The following is a 16,807-nucleotide window of genomic DNA, read 5'->3' on the forward strand; positions in this document are numbered from 1 at the left end:
ATTTCTAGGTCCTTCTGATACTTTACCTGTTATCATTTCTTCACGATTAAACATAGAACAGGAAAACAAGCTTTTAGGAGTACTTGAGGAGCAGAAAGAAGCCTTAGGATGGACCATCTCAGATCTCAAAGGGATAAGTCCCACCATTTGCATGCACCACATTAATCTTGAAGAGAATGCCAAACCATCTAGGGAAATGCAAAGGAGACTTAATCCTAACATGAGAGACGTTGTTAAGAGTGAGATCTTGAAGCTACTTGATGCGGGTATCATATATCCGATTTCAGATAGTAAATGGGTTAGTCCCATTCAAGTTGTGCCTAAGAAGTCAGGCATTACTGTAGTTCGGAACGAAAAGAATGAGTTAGTCCCTTCACGTACAACCACAGGATGGCGAGTATGTATCGACTACAGGAAGTTGAACACAGTAACAAGAAAAGATCACTTCCCCCTTCCCTTCATAGACCAAATGCTAGAACGTGTGTCTGGACACAGTCACTACTGTTTTCTAGATGGCTTTTCCGGTTATAACCAAATTCACATTGCACCGGAAGATCAGGAAAAAACTACATTTACGTGTCCATTTGGGACATTTGCTTTTAGACGTATGCCCTTCGGGCTGTGTAATGCACCTGCTACTTTTCAGCGTTGCATGATGAGCATTTTTTCAGACATGATAGATAGTTTTCTCGAGATCTTTATGGATGATTTCTCTGTGTTTGGTTCCTCTTTTGATGAATGTTTGGACCATCTGGTCCTTGTGTTGTCTAGATGTAAGCAAAAGAATCTGATTTTAAACTGGGAAAAATGCCACTTCATGGTAAACTCCGGCATAGTTTCTAGGACACATCGTTTCGGAAAAGGAATTGAAGTAGATAAAGCTAAAGTCGACCTCAAATTCAACATTTACCACAACCAACCCCACTCTGTGAAGGGGATTCGATCATTTTTAGGGTCACGCTGGGTTCTACCCGGCGATTATCAAAAAACCTTTTAGCCAAATCTTCAAGACCCTTTTGTGTAATCTACTTGTCAAAGATGTTGTCTTTTAACTTCGATGTTGCTTGTGTGAAGGCATGGGGAAGAACTCAAGACTCTCCTCACCTCAGCTCCTATTGTCCAACCACCCACTGGGAACTACCGTTCGAACTCATGTGTGATGCCTCTGGATTATGGCTATGCCGTTGGCTTGTTTTAGGACAGCGTGTTGATAGAACTACCATATGTGATATACTATGCTAGTAAAACTCTAATGATGCTCAACTCAACTATTTCGAAATACCGAGAAGGAGTTTACTTGCCGTGGTATTTGCATTAGACAAGTTTAGATCTTATTTCATAGGATCTAAGATCATCATATACACTGACACATGCGGCTTTGAAGTATCTTCTTTCTAAGAAGGATGCTAAAAGCTCGCCTTATTCGATGATACTCTTATTACATGAATTCGACATCGAAATCCGTGAATAAGAAAGGTGTGAGAATGTGGTTGCTGATCACTTGTCCCCGATTAACTAGTGAGTCTATTGAGAATCTGAGCTGATTAGAGAATCATTCCCTGATGAACAATTGATGTTCTGTGCAAACCTTCCTTGGTTTGCCGACATTGTTAACTACTTGCTATAGGTAGAATGCCCTCTCACATTGGTCGAGACAAGACCCGCTCCAAGTTTCTTGGCTGAAGTTAAACATTTCCTTTAGGACGACCCATATTTGTTTAAGTATACTGCCGAGACCAAATCATTAGGAGATGTGTTACCCCGACATGGAACAGAAAGATGTGATATCTTCTTGTCATGAACCAAGCATGTGGAGGGGCATTTCAGTGCCAAGAAGACCGCTGCAGATCCTGCAGTGTGGGTTTTACTGGCCATCGCTGTTTTAGAGCTGCCATGAGTTGTATTGCTTGTGAGCGCTGTCAGAAACTGGGAAGTAATCTCGAGGAGAAACATGATGTCCTTGAATCCGATTTTTGATCGTTGAGCTATTTGATGTGGTGGGGGATCGACTTTATGGGTCCATTTCCTATTTCTGAAGGCAAATTATACATCCTAGTTTGTTGTTGATTACGTTCGAAGTGGGTTGAAGCTGTTGCAACCAAGACGAATGACCACAAGGTGGTACTCTCATTTCTTGGAAGGAGAACATATTTTCACGTTTTGGTACCCCTAGAGCTATAATCAGTGACGGTGGTTCACATTTCTGTAACAAGTACTTGAGTCTTTAGTATGCAAGTATGGCAATAACCCACAAGGTTTGCAACTCCGTACCACCCCCTCAGACAAGCGGACAAGTAGAAGTTTCTAATATGGAAATTAAAGCACATTCTGGAAGAAGACGGTCAACCCGTCAAGGAAAGATTGGTCATTGAGATTGAATGATGCTTTGGTGGGCCTATAGAACAGCTTATAAGACACCAATTGGCATGTCCCCTTATCGTATGGTGTATGGAAAGCCATGTCATGTCACATCCTGTGGAATTAGAACATCGAGCCTTACTGGGCCTATCAAGAAACTTAACTTTTTCTCTTGACAAGGAGGGTGCAAACGGAAAACTTCAACTCAATGAGTTAGAAGAATTAAGGAATGAGGCTTATGACAGTGCCAAGCTGTATAAGCAAAAGATGAAGTTGTTTCATGATAAGCGTATTCTGCGCAAGTCATTCACACCGGGTCAGAAAGTTTTGTATAATACGACTCTCGGCTGCATCTTTTTACCCAGGAAAATTGCGGTCCCCCGATGGACCGGCACGTTCCTAGTACGCACGGTTTTCCCTCATGGAGCTGTGGAACTTGAAATGTCTCCAACAAGAACATTTTCAAAGTGAATGGGCAGCGATTGAAACCGTTCCTTGAAACCACTTACGCCTGACATTGAGCAACCGATCTGGAGGATCCCGTCTAATGCGTCCTGATTGGTCCACCCTTGTACATAAACCAGGTTGAACGTTCCATTCCATTTTATTTTAATGTTTTTCCTTTTCTGTACAGTTCTTTCTTTTTGCACTATTTAAAACATTGAGGACACTGTTTAATTTAGGTTTAGGGGGTGATAATCAGTATATCCCTTATAACATGCTATAATTGAAAACAAAACTCCTCCCTCTTTTTGAAAAAATGAAAAATCAAAATAAAAAATTAAAAAATGAAAAAAATCATAAAAATGGAGCTCATTTACCTTGAAATGTTGACTCTTGTGCAAATATGTAATTTTTAGGAGTCTTAGTCTAGATATTTAGGCACCCCTGATTCTAGCACAATTCACATAGTGATAAGAAACTTGCACGCGCACGATCTACCAATACATGTATAGCCTCATCCTTGAGGTGTTCTATCGGAAGTTTTAGTTGCCAATCACTTTAGAATACTGAAACGAAACTTGAATAGCTTGTTCTTTGGTTGGTTGGGATAGAAGGTGGAGGTTACATTAAGAAAAACAACCATCGAATTTAACTGGGTGCATCAAAAAGGGCTACCTCTTGCGAAGTGTCATGTAATTTTTTGTTTCTTTTTCCTTTTGTATCAAAAGTGTTTACTTCTTAAAAAAAAAAAAAAAAAATCAGAAAAATACAAAAAAAAATAAAAAAAATATCAAGTATTCAAATTCCATTTATGTCATGTAAAGAAAATAGTTCTCTCTTATCCAAAAATAAAAGAGAGTAGTCAATGTAAATAAGAGTCATGTAAAAAGTCATCTTTTGTTTTATTGTAATAAGCAAGGAAGGGTGTATGCCATTGATGTACAACGCGAGTAATTGTGAAATACCTCCAACTCATTCACAATTCTCGTAAAGTCCGGACAGCCAGCTAGATTTCGACCTCAGTTCTTAGCCTGAGAAACTATCTCTTGGTGATTAGTAGTCATAACATCCGATCTTTCTTTACACATGTGTAGATACACTTTACACTCTTATCACATATCTTTATTTGTTATCAGTGCTAGGATTGTGCCTTAGATAGCTAGATTGACATCTCCATTTTGCTGTGAGCTTAAACTGTCTTGCACATGTCACATTTGATGGAATATGAGCTTATATTTTGGCCTAGAACTTTGTAGGTACGTTCTAAGCAAACCTTCACGAGACTTCACTCGTCCACTAGGGACACTTAGTGGTTTAAAAGGCTTAGTGCATACGCTAAATGCATTCGAGAGACCAGCGACAGTGGTATAGGTAGGATTTCCTTAGTTTTGTTTTACTTGAGGACAAGTAAAATTCAGGTTTGGGGGTATTTGATGAGTGCTAAAAAGTGCATATTTCTATATATTTTTCTTGGCATTTAACTCATCTTTTGTGCATTAATTCTACATTTTATCCCATATTCTGTATTTTCATTGTTTTCAAGAATAAATATTTTTATTAATTAATTTTGCATTTTTAGGTAATAAATAAAGTTTGGATGAATAGAGGAGCGAAAAGAGCAGAAAAGTAGTGAAAAGCCGGGAGGAATTACACAAGGAAGCCGCGAAGAATGTTGTGCACAAGACCAAAAGGCTAGAAGTGGGCTTGAAGAGGAAGAATTGTTCTTAAAGAAGATATGGGCTTGGCATACCCAAGGCCCAAAACCTTCACCCAAACCCATTTCCAATATCCATACCCGCATTCATCTTCAGTCGTCAGATTGGATCATCTCAGCATCCTACGGTCGCTTCATCGTCGTACATCGAAGTCTGAAGCTCCTGTCAAACACTACAACACCTAACTCCATCTTGGACCGTCAGTTTTGATGTATTCCATATCCAACGGTCGCTCCACATCCACTTACATCACATCGTTGGATCTTTCCCTCATCCTATCATCCTACGGATTCCCCTCACAAAACATCGAGATTTGATGGGTCTGCTCAACACCCATACAACCAAATACCCTATACCCAAAACAAACACACCCTAGCCAAAACCCATCGAGCCATCTCCTTCTTCCCATCTTCTGCAACAGCGACGCTGTCTCCATCACCACCACCATAACCCACAAATCACTCAACCATCACCACTCAACCATCACCACTCGATCCATCATCACTTCTAACAACCAAGACCTACCTTTCTAGCCACTTATAACATCACCTCCTAATCGTTTCATCTCACAGGAACCCTAGGTTAGGAGTTGATGAAATAGGTGAGGTTAGAGGATAAATCGAAGGCATGGGTAGCATCAGCAGACGACAAGGAAGCATGGGTGAGAGCTATCAATCGTTTTCAGAGATTAGGTAAGGATTTTTTGTAAAACCCTAATTTCATAAATTTGGGATTTTTGGGGAAAGTTAGTGTACGTCTAATTAGGGGCATGGGTGAAAGTTTTCGAGTAGTTTTCAATGTATTAGGTGATTTAATCTCACTTTTTGTCAGAACCCTAGTTCACTGTTTTGGGGATTTTAGGTTAAAAATTATTGTTTGTATAAATAGATGTGTGGGTGTGTAATAGAGGCATCTCTGGGCTAGCCAGTGAACAGCATGCTTTGAGTTATAAATTTTACTTCTTGCAATATTAATTTGATACTTGATATATTTTCACCTTGACTGTGTTTGCTGTTATGATGATATTTCTGAGTATGTCTACACCTGTGAAGATGATGATAATGGTCATGTATATGTTCTAGTTTCATCTGCTAGGGATTTGAGGAAGCCCTAACTTACTGTTATGTATTACACTATGATTATGTTGTTCTTGATTGATAAACAAGTTTAGGAAAGAATCAAAGTTAGTAAATCATCATTCTACTCTCACATTGTATGTTATGAATACATTGTAGTTAGACTTATAGCATGTTGATAAAACTACAACTCATGTTCAACCAGACCACTCTTAATCCTTAGACTAGTTGTGTCTTAACCAAGACAATTAGTGCTTTGGAGTCATACTTTAGTTGATTTGATCTTTCTATAGGAGAAACTCCTTAGATGTAGAGAACCAAGAATGGAATCTTAATCCTTGCATCTTATAAGGCAAGAATAGCATAATCTAGTGAATACATGGTGTAAGTTAGAGGTGGACTTAATAACCCTAGTAACTCAATCCTTTTTATCAACTTTTGTCACTAGCTCCTTTGAATTCAGTTAACTTTTGAAACTTAGAGAACTTTAGCAAATCCTCCAAGTCCCTGTGGACAAAACCCTTATTTACTTTTTCTTGCTTCAACTTCCCTGTGCACTTACAGGATAGTTTAGGTACTTCTTTTCCTTTCCACCACTTGTACGGCCTTAAACAAGCTCCCCGGGCTTGGTTCTCGAGGTTGAGCACATATTTAATTGCATTGGGCTTCAAAGGTTCTGTGGCAGATACATCACTGTTTGTTTTACGCACATCATCTTCGATAACTTATTTGCTTGTTTACGTTGATGACATTATAGTCACAGGATCCGACCCACAGTCCATTCATCAACTTATACAGGATCTGGGTAATGAATTCGCTATTAAAGATATGGGGGATTTGCACTTTTTTCTGGGAATAGAAGTGATGAGAAAAAATGGTGAGCTAGCTCTCACGCAGAGGAAATATGTCTTGGATTTTCTAAAGCGAACGAAGATGGATGGCGTTAAACCGGTTGCTACCCCATTATCATCTACTGCTAGATTAAGGAAACAAGGTACGGAAAAAATGTCTGATCCTACTTTATATCGAAGTGTTGTTGGTGCTTTACAATATCTTCATCTTACTCGGCCTGATATCTCTATTGCTGTGAATAAAGTGTGTCAATATATGCATAATCCTTATGTTGAACATTAGGAGAGTGTCAAACGTATTCTACGCTATCTGAAGAGCACTATAGACTATGGTTTACATCTTCTACCATCAAGGGATTTTTCTCTTCAGGCGTATTCAGATGCTGACTGGGCTGGTAGCTTAGATGATCGACGATCTACTAGTGGTTATTGTGTATTTTTTGGTGGTAATCTAGTTTCTTGGAGTGCCAGAAAACAAAAAACCGTTTCCAGATCAAGCACAGAGGCAGAATATAGGGACGTAGCGATAGCGACGTCGGAATTGGTTTGGATTCAATCGTTATTGAAAGAGTTAGGAATTTCGGTTTCGGCACCGATTTTATGGTGTGATAATTTGGGAGCCACTTATTTGACAGCAAATCCGATTTTTCATGCACGTACTAAACATATTGAAATCGATTATCATTTTGTTCGCGAACGTGTGGCATGCAAGAAGTTATGTGTTCGTTTCATTAGTTCTCGTGATCAGTTGGCGGATATCTTTACAAAGGGTCTCTCGTCACCAAGATTTCAGATTCTACGGTCCAAGTTGCACATCCGTCAACTCCAGTACAACTTGAGGGGCGGTGTTAGTACATGATATATTTCCTATTAATTAACACTTTAAGTCTTCCCAAAGACTCTCAAAAACTCTAGTCCATAGGCTACAAACTAGGACTTTAAAGAGGTTTTGAACTCTTCTTTGTTTGTTAGGATATATTCAAAATATGTAACAAATCCAATGTTTTCCTAATATAAATAAGAATCAAATCTCCACAAGTATTTTGTGGAAGATATTCACCAAAACCTTTCCTAAGTGTAGGCTTCTAATTATGGATTAAATCACGAGCTACAATTTCAAAAGAGGGTTTACCCGCCCCTCTACAGTTCCACATCATTACCTTCATTGGGAATGATTTGAATTGCGAGTTGTGAGTCTCCTCCATTGGAAGAATGAACCAATTGCAAGTTTGTTGATTCCTCAACCTGTGCATTCCTTCTTTCATCTTCGCCGGATCTAACCCTGTCCAGATCGAGTTCCTTAATGTTCTGTCCGCTGCAGAAGGATCCCAACCAGTCACTATCTCCATCTCGAACCTCATGAGTCCTCTTGGCCCTCTTACTAATGATGGTGTCTCGATTTTTGGAGGTAGTATTTGCTCTAGGACGTAATCCGCGGGCCAAACCTTTAAGGCGCATCCTGTCCCTGGTGGAGCTTGACTTGCATGTGAACGGACTACTTGTGCTAGAGTAACCCATTTGTCCCGAGGCAAATTGATTTGGTTTATCATTGATTTGATATCCTCTCTTTGCACTGGTGGTTCCTCCTCTTCCACATGCGCTTCCTCCCCTACCATCCTCATTCTCGCCTGAACTCTTGCATAAAAGTCAGCCATTTGATTTATCGCATTCCTGATCCTCACAAGAATTGGCCACTGATGTCTCACTAACCTTTGAAATTATGGTCCCCATGGAGCTATCTCCTTCTCTATTACAGCTTTCATCAAGTCTTCCACTATCCATGTCTCTACCAAGGGCCTGGTTGAGTCTATAGAAAACAAATTCAGGGGTTGTCGTGTTACTTGTGCTGTCACCTCTGCTTCCTCCTCTTCCACCAGAGTTACTACCACCTCTGGCTTTATTTCTTCTATTATAACCCTGTTTGCTTGATTCTCCATACTCAATTTTGGGGTTGTTTTAGAGGTGGTGAAATATTTGGGTGGAATCATCACATTGAATTATAATTGTGATTGTTTGTAAAATTGTCAACAAATATTATTGTGACTAATAAAAGAATTTAATATTCCTAATTATTACCACGAATACAAAATTTAATAACAGTTATAACTGCTGCAGGACTTATCACAAGTATCTGTGACTGAAAAATAAACTGTGACAGGTTGCACTGTTACAAAATCCTGATTTTGGTGTAGTGTACAGATTTTATTACTACCGATCGGCAAAGATTGTACAGTTTTCAGAATATTCATTTAAGAGACCTTAAATGTTGTCAGCCACCTAATGGTCCGCTGCTTCATCACGCATACAAAATTTCACAAATTCAAGCGGGCCTGAATCCACTAGCTTCCTCTCTATTTCTCGTGTTAGCCTACTTCCACCCACCATAGTTGGAGAAAAGACTATTAACTAACCAGCAAAGTTAATCGGATGAAATCCGAAACCTATGCAGTGCTAATGTTGCTTATAAAACTATTATTTACCTTCCCAGACAAGGGCTTTTTTTTATCAGAGAAATGAAATCAATCTTCGTTTTTCTTTGCTTCGTCTCAAGATACAGAGAAAGTGAAAGAAATAAAAATGAAATTTAACCTTTAGGGGTTCACATAATAAGTGCTAAACAAGATCTAGTTCCAGCGTATGAGATTTCATTAGATACTATATTACCGCGCACGGTGGGGGTCGACCGAAGATTGGATCAAAATTCGTTGTGAAAGTTTTGTAACGGTTTCTGTAACAATATTTCTAACATCTAAATAATAACACTTATAAGTGCCATACTTTTGTAATACTTATTTTCTAACAATTTTGTAACACTTTTTGTGAACGAATTTGTAATAGCAACGGCAACGTTATATCCCGTGGCCGAATTTTGTGGGTAATCAACGGTCAAGATTAAAATTAAGAGTTATAGGTGACGGTTTTGTGGCCATTTTTACGCCACAACCACCGTCAAACAGTTAGACTTCCGATCGTTTTGATTGCAGCCAACCATATTCGTGGTTGATGACTATCCAATTGTCGATCCAATTTCGTGGAAGAAAGTCCAATTGACGTTCAATTTTTGCGATGAAAAAACAAAAACAACGTTACAAACGGACTGCATTTTGGCTCTATATGGGTAAACAAAATAAACACATAAAAGGACTCCCTTCCAATAAGGAATTAACAACGGTTAATAAGCAACAGACAAGTTTTCAGATTGATGCAGAGTTGCAGACAGAAAAACACGTCTCTTTCCTTTATACTGAGCTGGCAGCTCCATGTGTGCTCCACCTAGGAAGCGGTTTTGGAAGAGTCTAAATTCTGGGTCCGTAAAGAATTATTGTTACCCGAATTTGTGAAGATTTCTAATCCAGTTTTCGAGATCGGTTAGCCTCATGGACCGATTCCCTAATTATGTGAGGTATATATGTCTAGGGGATCCTTAACTCTATAAGCCGGTTTTCAAGGTTTATTAAGCCATGAACTTTAATATTTAAATGTGACAATAATAATTACTAATACATCAAGCAGGAGTTGTTCATCAGGGCATCTCCAATACTAAGGGTGAAAGTTATCCTATGTGGAGGTCTTATCAATACATTTTTATTGAGGGTCATTTCTATGTGGCTAAAACAAATAAAAGTTCGATATTTTACCTTAAGTTTCATCTCCAATACTGAAGTCTTCCTATCCTAAAATCAATTTTGGAATAAGTTTTATAAGGGCTCATTCCTACGAGGAAAAAATATCTTTGAAATTATCACCTAATAGCAATATTTTCTAATTAAGAAAAATCAATTTTGGAATATAAAATTGATGATATGTCAATAGAGCCAGGGTCATGGAGAAGATGAAGATATGACTTTCTCCTTTACCTTTTCTTATGATATGACATCCTTGTCATGATTTTTCATTAACCTTAACCCTAGCATTGAAGATTAATTTTTGGTTAAAAAAGTCTTAAATTCTAAGTGTCAAGTCTTTTTAAGACCTTCACCCCTAGCATTAGAGATGCTCTTACTGGAATATCTTTTACATAAAAAGGATGTCCCGTCCTATCACTTTTGAGTTAAGAAACAAATTCATCTTTTTAAGAGTCAAATTTGAGCCGGTTGAAGCATCATGAAGTAAATTGAGCCGAGGCCTATTTTGTGCTCTCTCTGTCACATAGAAAGAAACCTGTTCTGCGGCATACTTAAATGTTTTGAGGCATACAAAATCATTTTCCTATTTAGGGTGGGTTTATAAGGGATGTCCTAGCAGTGGGTAGATTATTAAGTTACCCTTGATTATTTTAAATTATTTGAATATCCTTCGGCTAAATTTAAAAGATAAACCTAAACTAACCAAAATCCAATATCATTTTCAAAATAAAAAATTATTTTCATTCCTAACCTAGTTTAATCATTAATCATACCGTTTTGATTTTATTTTTCATTGGTGATTAATTGTTGATTCATAAATCTTTGATCATTGATTAAAACCACAAGTATAAATGAGTCATGTGAAGCATTACACAAAGACATTTAGTTTCAGATCCGCATATTTGGGACCCAGATCTTTGTTCTTCGTTTTTTTTTTATGTTTCATAAGAACAGTTCGGCTGATAATGATAGCCGAACTCCACTTTGTTAAAAAATACACTTAGTTCAATTTTTTATACGAATCGGCCAAACCTAAATTCGTCAGTTATAGAGTGAAGTTCGGCTGATAACTTGTCAGTCGAACCTAAATTCATCAGTTACATAGTGAAGTTCAGATGATAACTTGTCAGCCGAACCTAAGTTTATTTTCAAAAAACATAAATTCGGGTGACAAGTTATCAGCCAAACCATTCATCTGGTCAGTAGATCTTGGTTGTAAAGATTTAATTTTTTGACTATTCATCTGGTCAATAGATCTAGGTTGTAAAAATTCAATTTTTTGACAAATTCAACTTATAAAGAGCACAATAAACCTCGTTTAGAAGTCTACCTATGTATTAACAAATCTTAATTATCGATTGGTTCAGCAAATCTCAGAATCCTAATTTCATATTCTTCTTCTTTAACAAATCCTAACCTAATTTTCTCTCTCAAAAAAAATATCTTTGAAACTAAGACTATATAATTATTGACATTAACTACTATCATTAATATTAAATTCTAATTATTATCATGAACATTAATGAAGTAGGGGCATTATTGTCATGATAAAGATATGATGGACAAGGGAAAGGGTTATTGATTTTACCGCATAGTGACTCTATTTTGTCATATCTTATATGCCTCAAAAAAATTTGAGTATGCGTCGTAATAGGATTCCATAAAGAGTTTGGTATTTACACAATTTGTTTTTGATCGTGAAGGCCGGAGGCCGTTAGCTTTTTTGTTTTTGATAATCTAAACCATTAGACTACTTTGTTAGTGTTTTAGTTCCTCTCAAAATCCTCGTATCCATGTATATAATTCCTTTTAAGGACTCCAGAACCCTCACCACGTTGTTCGAGTCCCCCTAGAAATCAAACTCTTTATATTTGTACAGCACCTGTTTATGCTTGTCTATATAAGCGGCAAGTTAGACAGCGTCCAAATTAAACATTAATCACAATTCGTTTGATATCTCTGAATCGCATCATGCCAAAGAACCACCAAATATTTCGTACAACAGTAAATAAACCACTGCCAATTCCTCCAACAAGTGGAAGATTCCAACGTAAATGCCTATCAAGGACAGGTTTCATGGATCATCATTACAGAGGGGGGATTATTTATAATATAGTTATGTCCAAACAGAAACAAACTTACACTTGTAATTAACTCTTCGAAGAAAATGATCTTATTTCTTCTGTATTGCAATTTGCCGTAGTTGTATAACTACTGCTTAAAACAAGAGCCTGGCCCTGTAGGGGGATCTCGACCAAGCCCAGCCAATGGTGCAGCAGCAACACCTCTTTGATTCAGCAAACATCTCAATCGAGAGACTCTTCCTGCAACTTTCCGAGGATCTCTTGCTAGCTTATCAAAGGGTGTCCACGTCCGCTCTTGGTCACAGAGAAAGAAGGAAAAGTATTATGTCAGCAACGTTAATTTACTTGAACACCCAAAATACTAAAACTTTGCACGCATATGTTCAACACAAAAGGTTAAAAAGACCAAAATCAACAATTCCTGGGTGAAAAGCACATTTACATTTTAATACTGTTTAAATGGACAAAAATGTAAAAATAATCAGGATGTAAACAGTTTCATCCTACCCATTTTTAAATACTTTTTCTTATTTTCAATTTACATCAGGATGCATCCAGGATGAATTCAGTTTCATCCTTGCTATTTTTTTTGGTGTCCATTTCACCATAATAATTTTTACTCGTCCATTTGAACCATGTTTTAAAAATATTTGGACAAATGACCCATTTTCCGTTTGTTCAACTTTGAGAAGTTAAAGACAAGAAAGCTACCTGCAGCTGCTGCAGCCCGTGGCCATATGGTCTGCTCGATATCTGACGAATCGATGGTCTCTCCCCACATGCACACTTCACCTCCAAGGACTAATTTTTGGTGCTCTGGGTTCGTGATTTTGTTAATGGTTCGTTCATATAAAACTGCGTCCATGTGGCATCCAGGTGGTCCAGATACCAGTTTTCCTGGTTACTAACAATGCACCTGAGCCCTTCAGCAACCGCTTGCTGAACAAGACCACCTCCTACCCTGTCCAGCCTGTCAAAAATATATGTTAGAGAATAGAATGAAGGTATATGTGCAGTATGAAAATGCCAAGGGATAAGGGTAACTAAGATTATTCATCCTGCAATATAGGACGTCTAGTTGAGGGGCTTACCAGTTGTGCACCACTGTTTTAGGGCTCAATTTGCTGCCGAAGTACCTGAACGTTTCTTCCCTGCAAACGATAAATTCTAAGGTGATGAACTACAGAAAATAACCCAAGAATTAAAGATAAATTCAAACATCCGAATGTTTTTTAAGTATCGAATACTTTACCAGTTAACAATTTCATATCCATGGGATAATGCTATCTTCTGTGCTCGTAAGACAAAATATTGATAAGCTTCGGATGCATTCATCTGATGCTCATTTAACCTGCCATGATAAGAACATTCAATTAGCTCTCTTAAAGTTTCTCTGCACAGATAGTAAACCAAAACTGTGTCCTCTGTCCAAGCGTCCAATTGAAGCAATAATAATCAAGATCAAGAGTGACGGGTGAGGTTTTTGGGATTGTCACCAATCTTTTATATGAGGCGTAGTCTCCCATCAACCTGCAATCATAAAAGACGTACATTCGTAAACGAGTTCAGAAGATCTTTCGTCAACCACGAACATGTAACATGTATATGAATGTTGGATTCTTGATTTAATCAAAATCTATAACATGACACAAATTGTCATGATCTGAAATGAAGGGAACATATGTACTATTCTTGCTAAACAAACGTACTTCCGTTAACTTCATCACCTCCGAAATGAACAAATTTGAAATTGAAAACCTTGCTGAAATCTGAAATGTCACATAGGAGGACCAGAATGGAATCAGTTTAATTTTTCCAAAACAGCATCAGATGGATCAAATTCCAGAATAAAATAACAAGCTTACCTTAAAGAATTTTATCTATTACTTTGAACGTAAACTCATTACTCACTTCAAGTGGCTGCTGGCAACTTGGAGATGGCCAAAGCTGAGGATAGCCTACTCCCCTAAACATAAAAAGCATTTACCATGAATAAGTACTCTTTTTTTACCAGGTAAAAATGATCTAGTACATATATTTTTACGAAGATGAAAGACAACTTAGAATACCATGAGAGAGCATGCCCTGGTATATCAATCTCAGCCAATATGTTAATCCCGCGTCTCCGAGCATAACTAAAAAAGATCACCACTACCCATCTTAGAGAGTGGACACTCAAGGATGGAAGTACTGCGGTAAAATTTACTAAACAAACTAACAAAACAACGTACTCCACTATTACTGCGGCATCAGCCATTGTATAGCGCTCTGCATCGCTATAAGCACCATTCCACAGTTTTGGATATGATGGTATCTCCAAGGGGAATGATTGTGTATCTACAATATGCCAGTGTAGGACATTCTGTGTAACCAAGAAATTGCTTTATGACTGAATACTAACATAGCAATAACATCAAATCCAGAAACAAAGATAAACATAGATAAGCAGTACCAATTTTGTGTACGCCATAGCATCAATAACTTTCTTTATTGAAGGTAGAGGCAAATAATGTCGAGATGTATCTGCAGCAGTTCACGTCATAAGAACATAAGCATCGAATAATTATATCAAAATGATCTATCTACAAATAATATGTACATGAAGATTCTACGAATATAGCATTGAACAATAATACAAAGAAAACTTGGTATCAGCTGCCCAGAAAATTGTAAACCACTCACCAATTAGGAGCCCTCGAAAAGAGAACCTTTGCTCATCAGCAATGCTCCATGGGGTATGATGAACTTCAATTGTTTTGGTTCCAAAATTGAACTGACACAATTGGCTAAAAGTCTGCGAAATTTAACGCCAAACAAATAAACGACACTTCCACCTCGTGTCTGTAAAATATACTGACAAAATTTAATATCATAGACCCATAAAGATGAGAAAGTAACTTGCAATCCATGAAGAGCCCCGTATACGGTTTGTGCCTATATCATTGCAGAATTAATGATGTTAATTAGCTAAATAAAAAAGATAAATAATAGGTACACCACCGGAACACTTTGTTTCCCATGCCCTGGCTCCCTTAGATATTACGTGAAAGAGAGGATGTACAAAGTAGCAACAGTTAACTACTCTTTTGATGTACTGTTTACAAGGCTTTTCCAAATAGACTAGAAACTTCGGTTTGTACTGCATAAGTCATTAGTGGGATTATTTCCTCAAAGGATTTTATAATAGAAACAATAACCGTAGTGAAGTTAGCTTGAACAAATCATACGACTCGTCAATCCCATATTGCAACTGCAAGCACATTACAGTTTGTGTAAGTATTCCACAAAAAAGAAAACAAAAAAACGAAAAAAAAACAATGCCATTCCCATTCATCAAATCAAAGCAATTCTATTTTACACAATAATCTAATTTCTAACCAACAGCAACGGTACCAATAAACTAGAATCTGCATCAGCAAACCCTCACCAACGCTAAAAGTACTAACAATTACAAGGTTCATTGCATGGTAACATACCGTATCATCCGGTGACAAAATAACAATGTGCAATCCCTTAAGAAGACCAACATTGTTCTTACTAGCATCAATCGCATGAGCCGCTTCAACTAAATCGCATAATCTCGAAAACCATCTTTCAATATCCCCAAATATCAGTGAAATTAGACCCTGATGTTTTGAGTCCAAAATCTTTACTCAACTGAAGTGTTACTCCTCCATGTTTCACTGATTTAGGCATTGGCCATATATTGACCCCAATATCACCAGAAACACATCCAGGGAGCATCAACACCAAGAATAACCCTCCAATCAAATTCCTCCACGTCTCTCCCATTATGACAAACCTACAAAACCCAATTTCACACAAACAACTACAATGATGAAGATTTGGTAAGCAAATTTGTGATGTAACCAATTTAACACATAAATTCGCAATAATTTGAAATAAGAATCCTAAATACTGCAAACAAGAGATATCATACCCTATGAAAACAGAGGTTTCGCTCCTTAATCCCCTATTATTAGAATAAATAGTATAAGAAATCACATCACATTACATCCAACTAATTAAATACACCCCCACACACTAATGATAATCAAGATATACCACTAGAGAAGAAGAAGATGTTAGTAGAGAAAAAGAGTGTAAAGGTAAAGTAAGATGTGTACTACCTTTATATAAACAGAGATCCAGAGAGAGACTTTAATGATGTTAATTAAGAAATAGAATCCATTATGAAGATGAAAAAATGGGAAGGAAAATCCAAAAATGTGGTTTTGGTTTCTTCAATCATTTTAAGTTTTTACAGGAAATGCCATTTTTTCGTTCTTAACTTCTCTGTCTCACACTCTCTCTTCAATAATATTTACTATTTAATTGTTTTGATAAAGGAGAGTTCAACAACATCCCGCCAAATCTTAACAGGATGTAAATTGTAATTGTATTGCTGAGAATGCCGTGAAGACACCATATATATATATAGCGATACATATTTACCATTGAAATCCTTAATATATCAGTTTCCTTTTCCATTATATCAATTATGTTGATGGTGCGACTCTAGTTGCTCATCAACTTGATTGCTGCTCAAGTTAATGGATATATCCACTATTCCACTTGATCTCCGCAAGTCCAAGTGTGCGACTCCCTCCCTAGATATCCACTTGATCTCGAGAAATCAAATTGACAGCCAAT

At 37.4% G+C, this 16,807-nt stretch overlaps 1 pseudogene; it reads right to left on the minus strand.

The window, feature by feature from the left end:
* Positions 1-12,062: 12,062 nt before the first annotated feature.
* On the minus strand, positions 12,063-16,556 carry LOC113330224 (annotated as a pseudogene).
* Between the last annotated feature and the right edge of the window lie 251 nt (positions 16,557-16,807).

Source organism: Papaver somniferum, unplaced genomic scaffold (genome assembly GCF_003573695.1).
Source record: "Papaver somniferum cultivar HN1 unplaced genomic scaffold, ASM357369v1 unplaced-scaffold_117, whole genome shotgun sequence".
Taxonomy (NCBI): Eukaryota; Viridiplantae; Streptophyta; class Magnoliopsida; order Ranunculales; family Papaveraceae; genus Papaver; species Papaver somniferum.